Source organism: Bos taurus, chromosome 10, assembly GCF_002263795.3.
Source record: "Bos taurus isolate L1 Dominette 01449 registration number 42190680 breed Hereford chromosome 10, ARS-UCD2.0, whole genome shotgun sequence".
Classification (NCBI taxonomy): domain Eukaryota; kingdom Metazoa; phylum Chordata; class Mammalia; order Artiodactyla; family Bovidae; genus Bos; species Bos taurus.
This window is the reverse complement of record NC_037337.1, coordinates 98,452,399-98,469,462: the sequence shown is the minus strand read 5'-3', so window position 1 is coordinate 98,469,462 and position 17,064 is coordinate 98,452,399.

The window sequence follows — 17,064 nt, the reverse complement described above, 5'->3', positions numbered from 1 at the left end:
CTGAGCACTGAAGAATTGATGCTTTTGAACTGTGGTGTTGGAGAAGACTCTTGAGAGTCCCTTGAACTACAATGAGATCCAACCAGTCCATTCTGAAGGAGATCAGCCCTGGGATTCCTTTGGAAGGAATGGTGCTAAAGCTGAAACTCCAGTACTTTGGGCACCTCATGCGAAGAGTTGACTCATTGGGAAAGACCCTGATGCTGGGAGGGATTGGGGGCAGGAGGAGAAGGGGATGACAGAGGATGAGATGGTTGGATGGCATCACTGACTCAATGGACGTGAGTCTGAGTGAACTCCGGGAGTTGGTGATGGACAGGGAGGCCTGGCGTGCTGCGATTCATGGGGTCACAAAGAGTCAGACAGGACTGAGCGACTGATCTGATCTGAATGTCTAACAGTGTTGACAATGTTTACATATGCTTATTTGCTATCCATGTATCTTTTTTGTCCATATATCTGCTCAAATAATTTGGTCATTTTAATGGCTTTTTATTTACTGTTGAGTTTTGAGTTCTTAATTTTCAGTAAGCCAGATACAAATCGTTTATCAGACATTGTCAATCATGCTTGGTAGCTGTGTTCTATAAAGTCATCACAAATACTGAATTAGTGAGTGGGTCCTAAGTGGCTCAGTGGTAAAAAATCTGCCTGCCAAACAGCTATGAGTTCAATCCCTGGATCCGGAAGATCCCCTAGAGGAGGAAATTGCAACCCACTTCAGTGTTCTTGCTCGGATAATTCCGTGGACAGAGGAGGCTGGTGGGCTACAGTCCACAGGTTCACAAAAGTGTCAGACATAACTTAGGAAATGAGCACACACACACGCACAATTACTCTAGGGGGAAAAAAAAAAGGTTTGATTACTACAAGCATGTAGTTACATTTTAATCAACCAATCAGTACATAACTTTGTTTTTTGTGTATTTCTGATGAAAGGCATGTTATTGGAAATACATTGTTGATTCATTCACATTGAACTCATGGCCAATAGCACAATAACTCATATCATAGTGAAGCTTCTCTCAGACGTGTACTTTCTCCCCCAGGGGACGTCACAGCTTTCTTGAGCTTAGTGACACTACACTAAAACTCATCACTATTACCGAGAGCCATTTTAAACAGCCAAGTCTCCATCAACACACACACACACAGAGTGAAAAATGTGGCCCTAAATATACCATGAAAAAGAGAGTAGTTTATAATATTAGAACTGAAACAAAAAGACAAAGGATCACCTTGTTCCAGTTCAGCTGCACCTCGGAGCAACTCAAACGTGGAAGATGAAACAGGATGTGTTTACTTGCTTGTGACTTCCTGGGCATAACAAAAGTAAGGGAAACTGAACCTCTGACAGCTAACTATCCTAACTATCCTAGCAGGAGTTAAAACTTGGCCAAGTATCCTGCTGGAATAGACTTATTGTGCCTCAAACTATTTCTTCACACCATGCCACCTTATTAAACTCGATTATTAGTTCTATTAGTTCTCGCTTTTTTGTGCATTCCATCAGATTACCTAATAGATAATCACATTATCTGAGATAAATGGTTTTAATCTCTTCCTTTCAAATCTGGATATTTTTATGTCTATATTTTGCCTGATTTCACTGTCAAGAAGTTACAGTACAATGTTGAATAGAAGTAGTGAGTGGACATACTTTTTTTGTTTCTGATAATAGTGGAAAAATATTCAGTCTTTCACCAGCAAGTATCATACTTGCTGCAGATTTTAGTAAATTCTTTCTGTCAGATTGAAGATTTCTTCTGTTTCTCTTTACTGACAGATTTTTTGATGAATAAATTTTGACTTTTGTCAAATGCGTTTATTGTGTCTATTGAAGTTATGATTTTTTTTCTTTTTTAGTTGTTAATATGGTGAGTTATATTAATTGATTCCATAAAAGTAAATCAAATCTTGCATTTCTTGGATAAGCTCCACTTAGTCATGTTTGAATTTTATATCCAAATATTTTTTAATCTGTATTCATGAATGTTGCTGGTAATAATAGTATTATAGAATAAACTCAGAAATATTTCTCCCTCTTCATTTTTTGGGGAACAAATTTACACAGAATTTGTGTTATTTATCAACTACATGTTTGATAGAATTCACAGTGAAACTATCTGCACCTAGAATTTTCTTTGTGGGAAAGTTTTAGACTACAAATATCATTTCATATATAGCGGATTTAAGTTATCTAGTTCTTGGAGTAAGCTTTAGTAATTTCTGTGTTAAGAGGAATTTTCCCATTTAATCTAACTTGTAAAATATATTGATGTAATGTTGTTTGTAAGAATTACACACTATTCTTTTATTATCTGTAGAGTCTGTAGTGATGTCTTCTCTTTATGTCTTCTCTCCTGTTTTTCTGATGATTTTGACTAGAAGCTTATCAGTTCTAGTGATCTCCTCAAGGATTCAGTTTTTGTTACATTTATTCTTATTTATTGTATCCCATTTCATTGATTTCTGCTTTATCTTTATTATTTCTTTTTCCTTAAACATGCTGTGTATTTCACTTGCTTTGTTTTTCCAGTTTTCTTATTTGGTTGAAATTGACATCACTGAGTTGAAACTTTTCCTCTTATCTAATATTGTCAGAAAACATTGCTTTTCTTGTCTTACTTCTAAAATTTTAGCACTGCAATTTCTTTTAAATCACCTAACTTCTATGAGTTTCATTTCCCTTATCTGTCAAATAGGAATAACAGTTCTTGTCTGATCATGCTCAACAAATTTTCCTGGAAAAGTTCTCAAGAATCAAATCATGGTAATATGTAGCAAATTGTTCACTACTGTAAAGGGTTGAACAGGCATATGGTATTATTATATGTGATCATTTTTCAGAGCTTTAAACTGTCTAAATAATATTTTTTTTTAACTTTTATAAATTAAATTAAAGACAATATTTTCTACTTTGTCTATCATGTATGAAACTTGCTAGAAAACCTCTAGACAAAATGTCGTGAGTTTTATCAGTCAAGATACTTAGGGGGAAATATTGTCATGTCTCTTTTTATCAATTTTTATATATATATACATATATATATATTTACCTTTTCATAAATCAGCTTTATGTTGTGTGAAAAAAGTACTTCCCTCCTCCTTTCCTTTTGAAGTGCTTTTAGGAGCAGGTGGCATAGCTTCTGTGGGCTCTCTCTCCCTTGAGGCAGGTCTGGTATTGATCAGCACTGAAATGAATGTCTTGCTCTCAACAATCCCTCATATTGATCATCTGCCCACTTCACCAACTAAAGCAGGCAGAGAGTTATATGTTTTACTTTAGGGTTCAGTTTTGGAACAGGCGTTTTTAGTTTTTTGTTTTTTTTTTTTAAATTTGCCTTTGATCTAGAATCCAGGTCCTCTGAGGGCTTTGCCTTCATTTCTTCTGAATGCATGGAGTTTTCATTACAGAAGATTTTCAGATAACTTTTTTGACTGGCAAATAAGGAGAATGAGTTAAAGAAAAAAGACAAAACAGAAGTCTATGGGCAGATCTAGCTAAATAAATTATGAAAGAAAGTTTGAAAACTTGAGAAAAGTTAAAAATAAATAAAAACATCTCACATTTAGCAACCACAAGTTAAAGGAAAAAGTCACTTTAATTCTTTTTAACAACTGTCTATAAAGTGACAGCTATATTCTAGCCAGGCACTGCTCATACCACACGGGATACACTGTTGGTCAAGACAAGTATGGTCCTTGGCGGAACTTAAATCCTCATTCTTCCAAATGTCCACATGCTAGTTACTCTGTTACCTTGAGTGTTTTGCTCTTGTCCATAATTCAGCTGAGACGGACTCATACATTTGTATAATTTCTTCTTTTTTCCTTCAGAAAGGTTTAGTTGTTCGTTTACTCTACTTAGTATGGGGGGACACAAAAATAAAATAATTCTTTCCTTTAGGATTTTGTAATCTTTTGACATAAATTCTCCACACTTAGTAGTTCACAAATCTGGACCAACTTGACACAAATATATAAAGATTTACAGAGGCCTTTTGATCCTATGGCCATTCTGGATCATCTTTGGTGGTAATAAGACAAGGGTGCCTGCAAGGTCTTGAATCCTAGGCAGTGAGACTTCCTTGCTAAATTGTTAGGTCGATAAAACTCTCCTTCAGTTGCTGTGCTAGAGTTGGGCTTTCTCTCCAGCTTGACTTCTGGGCCTTTTTGTAGGGTTGCCTAGGTTTATCCTTCCCTGTGCCTCCCTCAGGCATGAGGCTGAGCAGTACAGTTTCAGGATGAATTCTGTACTTTTTCTTGACATCCATCCTAGCAAACCTTTTCCCCTACTCTCTTTCCATATAGAAAATCTGGAGCTTCTAAATTGCCTCCACTGCCTCCTTCAAGTTCCCTTTCGTTCTCCCTCTTTTATGACACAGTAAGGCATGTCGAGTCTTGAAAAAGGTTATCTTTTTGAGCCTGTGCAATACACAGGTTTGCCTTTTCACTCCTTCTCAGTAAAAATCTCCTCCTCTCCTTACTATGAGATAAATACTGACGAGTTCTTTCTATTTCCAAATGCAGGCTAGGGGGACATAAATTGAGTTTCCTGGAGATAATCCTAGAACAAGTATTTGAGGGATGCCCAGACTCTGCTGTGATGATTTAATTTTTGTCCAATAAAGTACACTGGGAGTTTATGGACTTAATTATTGATCAGAGAGCCAGAACAGATTATAACTGAAGCTTGAGGAGGATATAAGAGGTAATGGGTTGAAACAAATCTATTGAAGTGGGGAAATTAAAAAATTGTTCCTACTCTCCAGTACAGTGGATTAGCGTTTTCCTAAAGATGGCGTAAGAGGTAGATCAATGCATCTACTCCTCAAGTGATCATTTTAAAAGATATAAGTAAGGAACAGGACACATTGCTCACGGTCCTTTGTAAGAGTAGGGGAAAAAAACAAAAACAAAAACACCTTCTCAGAAGGTGCTGTGACTGAATTGCACTCCATGCAAATTCATATGTTGTAGCCATAATCTCCAATGTGACTCCCTCTGAAGACAGAATCTTTAGGAATGAATTATGGTTAATAAGTTTGGAGCCCTAATCTGATAGTATTTGTAAGATGAAGAAGAAAAAGAGACTCCTTCTCTCTCTAACTCCCTCATTATTCAGTCTGCATCATCTGCAGACACATGTGAATGTAGCTATATGAGAGTCAGGGACAGTTCTCACCAGGAACCAAATGGATTAAAAAAAAAAAAAATTCTATTCTTTAAGCCACCCAGACTATGGTAAATTTTAGGACAGCCTGAGCAAACTAAGATGAAAAGAAGTCCCTCAGAAAACTTGTTCTTATTGGCTAGAACAGTATCACATGCCTACTTCTATGCCAAGTAGATTCACTTCCAAGAGCAATCCATAGCTTAAACCAGTGGCTTTCACCCAATTGAGAGGGACTTTATTTTCCAGGGGACATTTTGCAATGGCTGGAGAAGTTATTTATTTATTTTTTTTAAGGTGCTTTGGTTATTTTTATTATAAATTGTTTGTGAAATACATACTGAACACAGTTTTAGCAATTCTGAGTTAACTGTTGCATTGGGCAAAATTCTTAACTTTCTCTCTAACTACTTGTACTCCACGTTCATCAGATGCATTTAACTCAAGAACTCTTAATCGAAAAAGTTCAGGCCCGAAGAGTTCCCTAGCTGCTGCCAAAATAGTTGATGTTTCTCCAGTTCCAGGTGGCCCATTGGAGAAGTTATTTTTGATTGTCACAACCTACACTTAAGAAGAAGGGGAGAAGTACTGCTGTAATCTATCAGTAAAGTTCAAAGATATTTTGAAATATCTTAACAGTGAATGAAAGGACAAAGAATTATCCTGATCAAAGTTGAAGTAATTTGGAGGCTGAGAAACCATAGGTGAATCATCAACATTGTCACAAATCTTTTGAGTTTTGTGTTAAAATATATACTGAATATTAAAATGATATACTGACATATAAAGATGAATGCCATTCCTATATTCCTTGAGAAGTTCGACAAAGAGCCCAGAGAAAGCTAGTAGCCTGAAAGAGCCCTATAAACCTCAACAAGGAAGATACAAGATGCCCCGTGTGAATTATTATTTTTTTATTGAAGGATCATTGCTTTACAGAATTTTGTTGTTTTCTGTCAAACCTCAACATGAATCAACAATGGATACACATATACACCCTCCCTTTTGAACCTCCCTCCCATCTTCCACCCCATCCCACCCCTCTCAGTTCAGTTCAGTTCAGTTCAGCCGCTCAATCGTGTCCGACTCTGCGACCCCATGAATCTCAGCACGCCAGGCCTCCCTGTCCATCATCAACTCCCGGAGTTCACTCAAACTCACATCCATTGATTTGGTGATGCCATCCAGCCATCTCATCCTCTGTCATCCCCTTTTCCTCCTGCCCCCAATCCCTCCCAGCATCAGAGTCTTTTCCAATGAGTCAACTCTTCACATGAGGCGGCCAAAGTATTGGAGTTTCAGCTTTAGCATCATTCCTTCCAAAGAACACCCAGGGCTGATCTCCTTCAGAATGGACTGGCTGGATCTCCTTGCAGTCCAAGGGACTCTCAAGAGTCTTCTCCTCTAGATTGATACAAAGCCCATGTTTGAGTTTCCTGAGCCACAGAGCAAATTCCATATGTAATTCCCATTACATATGGTAATGTAAGTTTCCATGTTACCATTTCCATACATCTCACCTTCTTTTCCCCTCTCCCCATGTCCGTAAGTCTAGTCTCTATGTCCATTTCTCCATTGTTGCCCTGTAAGTAAACTCTTCAGTACCATTTCTTTAGCTTCTGTATATATGCATTAGAATGCCATATTTGTCTTTCTGACTCATTTCACTCTGTATAATAGGTTCTAGGTTCATCCACCTCATCGGAACTGACTCAACTGTATTCCTTTTATGGCTGAGTAATATTCCATTGTGTATATATACCACAACTCCTTTATCCATTCATCTGTTGATAGGCATCTAGGTTGCTTCCATGTTCTAGCTATTGTAAATAGCGCGGCAGTGAACAATGGGATACATGTGTCTCTTTCAGTTTTGGTTTCCTCAGGGTATATGCCTGGGAGTGGGATTGCTGGGTCATATGGTGGTTTTATTCCTAGATTTTAAAGAAATCTCCATACAGTCTTCCATAGTGACTGCATCAATTTATATTCCCACCAACAGTGCAAGAGAATTCCCTTTTCTCCACACCCTTTCCAGCATTTATTGTTTGCAGACTTTTTGATGATGACCTTTCTGACCAGTGTGAGGTGATATCTCATTGTGGTTTTGATTTGCATTTCTCTAATAATGAGTGATGTTGAGCATCTTTTCATGTGTTTGTTAGCCATCTGTATGTCATTTTTGGGGGAATGTCTGTTCAGTGTGAATTATTGACATGAGAGCAGATTCCTAGCTAGTGTTTGCTAGGAAATTGCATGCTCCTATACACCTCTTTGGAGTGATAATGCTACTGACTTTATGTCTGGTCTTTCTCATCAGACACACTGTCTCTTGTCCATTCATTCTGATGATGAGCCCTGCAGGGATTGGAGGTTGGTGAGAGGAACAAAGAGATCAAATTGCCAACATCTGCTGGATCATCAAGAGAGTTCCAGAAAAACATTTGTTTCTGCTTTATTGACTGTGCCAAAGCCTTTGCCTGTGTGGATCACAATAAACTGTGGAAAATTCTTGAAGAGATGGGAATACCAGACCACCTGACCTGCCTCTTGAAAAACCTATATTCAGGTCAGGAAGCAACAGTTAGAACTGGCCATGGAACAACAGACTGGTTCCAAATAGGAAAAGGAGTATGTCAAGGCTGTATATTGTCACCCTGCTTATTTAACTTATATGCAGAGTACATCATGAGAAATGCTGGGCTGGAAGAAGCACAAGCTGGAGTCAAGATTGCCGGGAGAAATATCAATAACCTCAGATATGCAGATGACACCACCCTTATGGCAGAAAGTGAAGAGGAACTGAAAAGCCTCTTGATGAAAGTGAAAGTGGAGAGTGAAAAAGTTGGTTTAAAGCTCAACATTCAGAAAACTAAGATCATGGCATCCGGTCCCATCACTTCATGGGAAATAGATGGGGAAACAGTGGAAACAGTGCCAGACTTTATTTTGGGGGGCTCCAAATACACTGCAGATGGTGACTGAAGCCATGGAATTAAAAGACACTTACTCCTTGGAAGAAAAGTGATGACCAACCTAGATAGCATATTGAAAAGCAGAGACATTGCCTTGCCAACAAAGGTCTGTCTAGTCAAGGCTATGGTTTTTACATTGGTCATGTATGGATGTGAGAGTTAGACTGTGAAGAAGGCTGAGCGCTAAAGAATTGATGCTTTTGAACTGTGGTGTTGGAGAAGACTCTTGAGAGTCCCTTGGACTGCGAGGAGATCCACCTAGTCAATTCTGAAGGAGATCAGCCCTGGGTATTCTTTGGAAGGAATGATGCTAAAGCCGAAACTCTAGTACTTTGGCCACCTCATGTGAAGAGTTGACTCACTGGAAAAGACTCTGATGCTGGGAGGGATTGGGGGCAGGAGGAGAAAGGGACAACAGAGGATGAGATGGCTGGATGGCATCACTGACTCGATGGACGTGAGTCTGAGTGAACTCCGGGAGTTGGTGATGGACAGGGAGGCCTGGCGTGCTGCGATTCATGGGGTCACAAAGAGTCGGACACGACTGAGTGACTGAACTGAGCTGAGTGGAAAGGGAAGAGCGGAAGCGAGAGAGTAAATGGTAACCTGTTATTCTCCCGGACCACACTCAGCAATGATCCACCTCTCTCCCACACAGATCATCATAACATCTCTCTCCTATCCTGCCCAGATTTCAAATGTGAACTCCAATCTAATGGCTCCTGAGGTTGTGTGTGAGATCAAGGTGAGAGGTGCCTTTGCAAAGCCCACCCAGTCTTTCATTCTTTTGCATGTATCTCTGACTCTATATCTCAATCCCAGCCCGTGAGATATTTTTCTCATGTGGTATAATGTTTAACTGTACTGTGGGGAAGCGCTTAAGTTAGGAAAATCCCTCCATCATTCCCTCTTTCAGAATAAAGCGTAATAGCAAAGGGCCACTATGTTCTCTCTCATGTGTGTGTGTGTGTATGTTTGCTCTTTCATATCCCAGTCTTTGCAACCCCCGAACTGTAGCCCCCACCCCCATCCCCCAGTCTCTTCTGTCCATGGACTTTTCTAGGCAGGAATACTGGAGTGGTTTGCTATTTCCTACTCTAGGGCATCATCCCAACCCAGGGACTGAGCCTGTATCTTTCACGTCACCTGTTTGGGAGGTGTATTCTTTACCACTACATCTAGGGAGCCCATATTCTCTCATTTCCCAGGAGAAATCACCTCTAGCTTTCCCCATGACTCCCTTATTTACCTGCCTTTAAAAAACTCCAAGCTTTCTTTTTAAAAGGAATTTTTTAGGCAGGAATACTGGAATGGGTTGCTATTTCCTACTCCATGGGAATCTTCCCAACCCAGGGATCAAACCCGAGTCTCCCACATTGTAGGCAGATACTTTACCTCCTGAGCCACAAGGGAAGCCTACTTTTTAAGGATACTCCTCATGTATAAGATTCCCTATTGCAATGGCCTGAATAAGATCATCTCATTAATGTGTGGTAGACTTCATCTCTCTCTCTGAGCATGTAGGAAGACTGGCTGTTACTCATTAGGCATTCTTTGATGTCTATTATTTATGGCATAAATTTTATGCCTTCAGTCATTTTAGTCTCTGGATTTTGATTTTAAGGAGAAAGAAACATTTCTCTAAAGATCCTTTCATTGATGCAAAATCTGTATCAAGAATTTAAGTGTCTGAAACACAATGATAAAGCATTACATTTTCTGTCTTGCATGTCTGTTGCTACTTTTCTACCCAGAAGAAGGAAAGTATGGGTTGCCCTCACAATTACATAACTGAATAAGTAATGGGTAAAAAGAAGCAGAGGTTAATATTTTTAAAATATTTCTTGTTGAATGAAGATTTAATAAGACAATGTATATGAAACACTTAGAGAAGTTTCTGGTATATAAGAAGTGTCTAATAAATTTAACTTTTATTATTATCATGACCATTTATCATTATCTTTGTGAAATCTTTCTGTCATTGGTGAATTTTAGGTAATTTTGCTGCAGTCACGGTCTCTTTTAATCCTTATTATTTTCATTATCTTAAAACTTACTTATAGTAGGATCTTTGATCAGAAACTAGTGTAATCACCTAAAAGGTTTTGGCACCTCCTGAAGTAAAGGAGAGACATTTTTAAAGTCTAAATGTAATCTTTCCAGTGCTTTTGGTTTATCCTCAAGAAGAAAACATAATGTAAGAAGGTAAAAGGAGGGTTACTGTGTGGGAAGATATAATACCAACCTTGGGAAGGAATTTTTAAAACTGAAATTTGCAAGAACCAGAAGCTTTGAAAAAAATCTTAAGTAAAGTTTTTGTGTGGTCTCTGGCTTAGAACACAAAATCTGGAGGAAATTACCATTGAAATAAACAGTAGGATCTGAGCCTTGTCTGATACAGTCTGAGACGTTAGAAATTAATGTCGGCTATAGATGAAACTGTCAGGCCAAAGAATAATTGGGAACATTTAGAAGGGAAATATGATGGAGCCTAATGCAGAACTTTAGGATTGCTTAAGAAACTTCATAAAAAACAGCTTTCGTTGTAAATACTTTTGAAGTTTAATTCACTAATATTTTTCCTTGTTTTAAAATCATTGTTTATATAATGGAAAGTATAGGTAAGCATTGACAGTCATACTAGTACAAACGTATATATATATATTCTAATAATATTTTCATATTCAATGCATTTTTTTCTGAGAAAACACTTCCTGAAGAAATGAATAGCAATCTACTTTTGATGTACTGCAACATAATTTGCCAAATAAAAAGAAATCACATCCCTTGATAGTGATATTTTTTAAATACCACAAGATTGCATAATCTATTACATAAAAGTCAAATCTTGAAGTGGCATTTTACGGATTTTAAAGTCATTCTACTGGACAAGATTGCATGGAATTAAAAGGGAAAGTTAGATGAAAACACGCAGTAGATTGGAATAGACTTAATTTTTATTCTCTCTGAAACACTGCCTTTTTATCTAAAAGGTTTAGACCGTAATTGGAGTGGACTATTATAACTGCAAGGGAATATGTATTTCAAGGGACATCAGTGTATTGTCTGGAGTAAACGCTTAAGGGTAGTTGGACTAGATTTTGGGAGCTATTTTACATCTCTGAAAGTTGTGGCTGACAGAGAGCAAAGCAATGCAATCCTTGACTATAGACTTGCAAATGTTTTCTGTCCAGTGGAAGCTGGTTGCCTTTCCTTCCTCTTCTCCCTGGGAAAAGTCAGTGTTCATCTATTTTTACATTAATTTCAACAGTCTTTTCTCCATACAAATGTATACATACATACATACATACATACATATATATAGACTTCTTCTTTGAAACAGTTATGACATCTACTTTGTTCTCTAATTAAAACATCAAACTTTTTTTAATATCTGTGGTAAAGTGATGTTCTTATTTGTTTTTTAAAAATCAAATTTAGTATTAATATAACTTATGCAGACATGCAGTGAATAATACAGCTTTACTCAGCTATCAATCTGGGGAAGAGTCTTTCAATTCCACTTCAATTTGTTGCATATCCAATCTGTGTGCAGAAGCAAACTCCCTGTTAGGGCTTCCCTGATAGCTCAGTTGGTAAAGACTCTGCTTGCCCTGCAGGAGACCTGGATTGTATCCATGGGTTGGGAAAATCCCCTGAGAAGGGTAAGGCTACCCACTTCAGTATTTTGGCCTGGAGAATAAGCAGGGCAAAGGCTAATAGAGTTTTGCCAAGAGAACGCACTGGTCATAGCAAACACCCTCTTCCAACAACACAAGGAAAGACTCTACACATGGACATCACCAGATGGTCAACACTGAAATCAGATTGATTATATTCTTTGCAGCCAAAGATGAAGAAGCTCTATACAGTCCACAAAAACAAGACCAGGAGCTGACTGTGGCTCAGATCATGAACTCCTTATTGCCAAATTCAGACTCAAATTGAAGAAAGTAGAGAAAACCACCAGACCATTCAGGTATGACCTAAATCAAATCCCTTATGATTATACAGTGGAAGTCAGAAATGGATTTAAAAGACTAGATCTGATAGAGTGCTTGATGAACTATGGACGGAGGTTCATGACATTGTACAGGAGACAGGGATCAAGACCATCCCCATGGAAAAGAAATGTAAAAAAGCAAAATGGCTGTCTGGGGAGGCCTTACAAATAACTGTGAAAATAAGAGAAGTGAAAAGCAAAGGAGAAAAGGACAGAGATAAGCATCTGAATGCAGAGTTCCAAAGAATAGCAAGGAGAGATAAGAAAGCCTTCCTCAGTGATCAATGCAAAGAAATAGAGGAAAACAACAGAATGGGAAAGACTAAAGATCTCTTCAAGAAAATTAGAGATACCCAGGGAACATTTCATGCAAAGATGGGCTCAATAAAGGACAGAAATGATATGGACCTAACAGAAGCAGAAGATATTAAGAAGAGGTGGCAAGAATACACAGAAGAACTGTACAAAAAAGATCTTCATGACCCAGATAATCACGATGGTGTGATCACTCACCTAGAGCCCAGACATCCTGGAATGTGAAGCCAAGTGGGCCTTATAAAGCATCACTACGAACAAAGCTAGTGGAGGTGATGAATTCCAGTTGAGCTATTTCAAATCCTGGAAGATGATGCTGTAAAAGTGCTGCACTCAATATGCCAGCAAATTTGGAAAACTCAGCAGTGGCCACAGGACTGGAAAAGGTCAGTTTTCATTCCAATCTCAAAGAAAGGCAATGCCAAAGAATGTTCAAACTACTGCACAATTGCACTCATCTCACACGCTAGTAAAGTAATGCTCAAAGTTCTCTGAGCCAGGCTTCAGAAATATGTGAATCTTGAACTTCCAGATGTTCAAGATGGTTTTAGATAAAGCAGAGGAACCAGGAATCAAATTGCCAACATCAGCTGGATCACGGGAAAGCAAGAGAGTTCCAGAAAAACATCTATTTCTGCTTTATTGACTATGCCAAAGCCTTTGACTGTGTGGCTCACAATAAACTGTGGAAAATTCTTGAAGAGATGGGAATACCAGACCACCTGACCTGCCTCTTGAGAATCCTATATACAGGTCAGGAAGCAACAGTTAGAACTGGACATGCAAAAGTGAGCCCACTTTTCCAAATAGGAAAAGGAATATGTCAAGGCTGTATATTGTCACCCTGCTTATTTAATTTATATGCAGAGTACATCATGAGAAACGCTGGGCTGGAAGAAGCACAAGCTGGAATCAAGACTGCCGGGAGAAATATCAATAACCTCAGATATGCAGATGACACCACCCTTATGGCAGAAAGTGAGGAGGAACTAAAAAATCCTCTTGATGAAAGTGAAAGTGGAGAGTGAAAAAGTTGGCTTAAAGCTCAACATTCAGAAAACGAAGATCATGGCATCTGGCATCACGGCATCTGGTCCCATCACTTCATGGCAAACAGATGAGGAAACAGTGGAAACAGTGGCAGACTTTGTTTTTTTTGGCTCCAAAATCACTGCAGATGGTGATTGCAGCCATGAAATTAAGAGACGCTTACTCTTTGGAACAAAAGTTATGACCAACATAGATAGCATATTCAAAAGCAGAGACATTACTTTGCCAACAAAGGTCCATCCAGTCAAGGCTATGGTTTTTCCAGTGGTCATGTATGGATGTGAGAGTTAGACTGTGAAGAAAGCTGAGCACCGAAGAATTGATGCTTTTGAACTGTGGTGTTGGAGAAGACTCTTGAGAGTCCCTTGGACTGCAAGGAGACCCAACCAGTCCATTCTAAAGGAAATCAGTCCTGGGTGTTCATGGAAGGACTGATGCTAATGCTGAAATTTCAATACTTTGGCCGCCTCATAGGAAGAGTTGACTCATTGGAAAAGACCCTGATGCTGGGACGGATTGGAGGCAGGAGGAGAAGGGGACGACAGAGGATGAGATGGCTGGATGGCATCACCGACTCAATGGACATGAGTTTGAGTAAACTCCGAGAGTTGATGATGGACAGGGAGGCCTGGCGTGCTGCGATTCATGGGTTCACAAAGAGTCGGACATGACTGAGCAACTGAACTCAACTGAATAGTCCATGGGGTCCTGAAGAGTTGGACATGACTGAGCAACTTTCACTTTCTGAAGATGAAGGGGCAAAGAATTAAGTTATAATTGTGCCTTACATAAGAAATTGAAAACTTCTTAGACTAGATTGAATTACTAATGGTTATATCTTGAACGAGGACTTGAACTGGGATCTTAAATAAAGCGTTATGAGAACTGCTGCTTCATGTCTGGGCACACCTGAGCTCAGTGAGGGGTTTCCCGGGTGGTGCAAATGGTAAAGAACCCACCTGCAAATGCAGGAGACGCAAGACTCGGGTTCCATCCCTGGGTCAGGAAGACCCCCTGGAGTAGGAAATGGCAACCTGCTCCAGAATTCTTGCCTAGAAAATTCCACAGACAGAGGAGCCTGGCGGACTACAGTCCGTGGGGTCACAAAGAGTCAGACAGAACTGAGTACAGCGCGCAAGGAGTGTGGGCAGTCCCTTGAATCACGTGGCCTTGTGTACGGCTCTGGGAAGATGGGCTGGATTTCAGCCTATGTTTTCAGAGAAGCGGGTCACCCACGTGACAGGAGCACTGAGGGCCAGGGCCAGAGTGAAGCAGAGCAGGAGAGGTTCAAATAGAGCAGAGGACCTGCTCTGTCGTCCTTGGAAACATTCTTGCTTTTGACACCGTTTTTCTATTGGTTATAAAAAATCACTTTGGATGGACCTTTAGGTATGGAGGTCATTAATTCAATCAGTGTTTTAACAAATCATTTTTGTTATCTATTTGTGCCTCTGGATCAAGTTTTCTCAACCGTGATGCTCTTGACAGTTTTCTTTCTTTCTTTTTTATTTTTTTAAATGTGGACCATTTTTAAAGTCTTACTGAATTTGTTGCAATATTATTTCTGTTTTCTGTTTTGGTTCTTTTTGTGTTGGAGGCATATGAGATCTTTGCTTCCCAACCAGGAATGGAACCTAAACCCCCTGCATTGGAAGGTGAAGTCAACTGCTGGACCATCGGGGAAGTCACCTACTGACGTTTTACATAGGACAATGTTTGTTGTGTGGGGACACTCACGTGCGTTATGGGCTGTTGAGTAACCTTCCTGACTTTGACACACAAGACGCCATGACATCTTGAGTTACAACAACCAAAATGTCCCAAAATATTACCAAGTGTCCCTGTTTTAGGAATGAAGGTGGGGGTGAGTGTTCTCAGTTGAAATCCACTGCTATACATTTTTTTTTTTTTTTTAGATTTGGCAATTAAATATCAATCTCATCACCCACTCTGCCCCACCCAATGAATCTTACATCTTTATTCTCTATTGTAGTTAGTGAGTTCACTGATTCACCAAGTCTCAAAGATTCGAAACTTTGCAGTCCTGTAATACTACTTATTCCTTCCATTCATTTATGTATCTGATTTTGGCTGTGCTGGGTGTTTGTAGGGACCCGAGGGCTTCCCTAGTCGGTGGCACACAGGCATAGTTGCCTGGAGCCTTGTGAAATCTTAGATCCCTGCCCAGGGATGGAATCCCTGTCTCCTGCATTGGAAGGCACATTCTTAACCACTGGATCACCAGGAAAGTCCCTACTTATTCCTTACTTTTAAGTCTTATCCCTTGCAAAGTCCTACTGACCTTCTATCAGACATATCACTCTAATTTGATCACATCTTTGCAGTTGCATTCAGTTCAGTTCAGTTGCTTAGTTGTGCCCGACTCTTGGCAACCCTATGAATTGCAGCATGCCAGACCTCCCTGTCCATCACCAACTCCCAGAGTTCACTCAAACTCATGTCCACTGAGTCAGTGATTCACCTTACCACTATGTTAGTTCAGTTTATTGGCCTTTACCCATATGCTTTCAATAAGCTTTGTCCTAATTTTTCTCTCTTTTTTTGGTTTATTAACCTCTTGCTCTCAAATTTGCACTCTTAATGATTCAAGTTTCATGAAACCATGCAAATATAAAACTAAACAACTTTAAAAGTAGTTAAGATCTGCTGATTGCCAATTGCTAGGAAAGAAAAAAAATCATTAAATTAATTTCTTAATAAGGCAAGCTAAATTTCTTGCTTACTGCAGTGAGAGAGGTCAGGATTTTGACAATTTTAGTAGCATCTCCAAAGTGGAAGGTCAAAGACAGAATGTATATAAACTTGGAGGGGCGCTTTAGTTGAATAATCCAGGGCAGGGATCCTATTGGCATCAACCAAAGTTCATGATCTTATAGTCTACAACTGAAAGATACAGGAGACAAATGTCTTAAAGTGAGTTTTAGAAGTATAAACAGCTCTATGAGTCAAGTGGTTTGAGAAAGTGCCATCTACTTTGACAGATGAAAGTTGTTCAAATAAATAGATTTTTAGGAGGTTTCTGAAGCAAATAATAAAATTACTTGTAGCTCCTTCTCCCTGGCAAGAATTTCCCTGAAATAGTAAAAGCATGCTTATGTAGTAGACCATAACCTGAGTGGTTATAGGCAGTCTCAATTCAGAAGTCCCAAATTTCTAATGTGATCAGTGAGATTTACACAAGGTCTTGCCCAAACTGCTATCTTTGTGTGCAGATGAAACTGGAATCCCTCTCTCCTATTCAAGCCATGAGTAAAATATTATGCCATCATGGTGTGCTTTTTCACCTCCTAGTCATTTTACAGAAAAGAGAAAGAGAGAAATCGGAAGATGGTATAAAGGTAGAAAAAAAATAGAAAGAGAGAAAAAGATACTAGGTTCCAAAACTTTCTTAGACATTTTCTCTCTGTCATATCAGTTAAACTTCATAGCAACTCCTTAGAGGTAATTATTACACTTTTCAGAGGAGAAAATTAGAGTAGAGAATGAGATATTTTGTTTAAGGTTGTGCAAATGTTATATTGGAA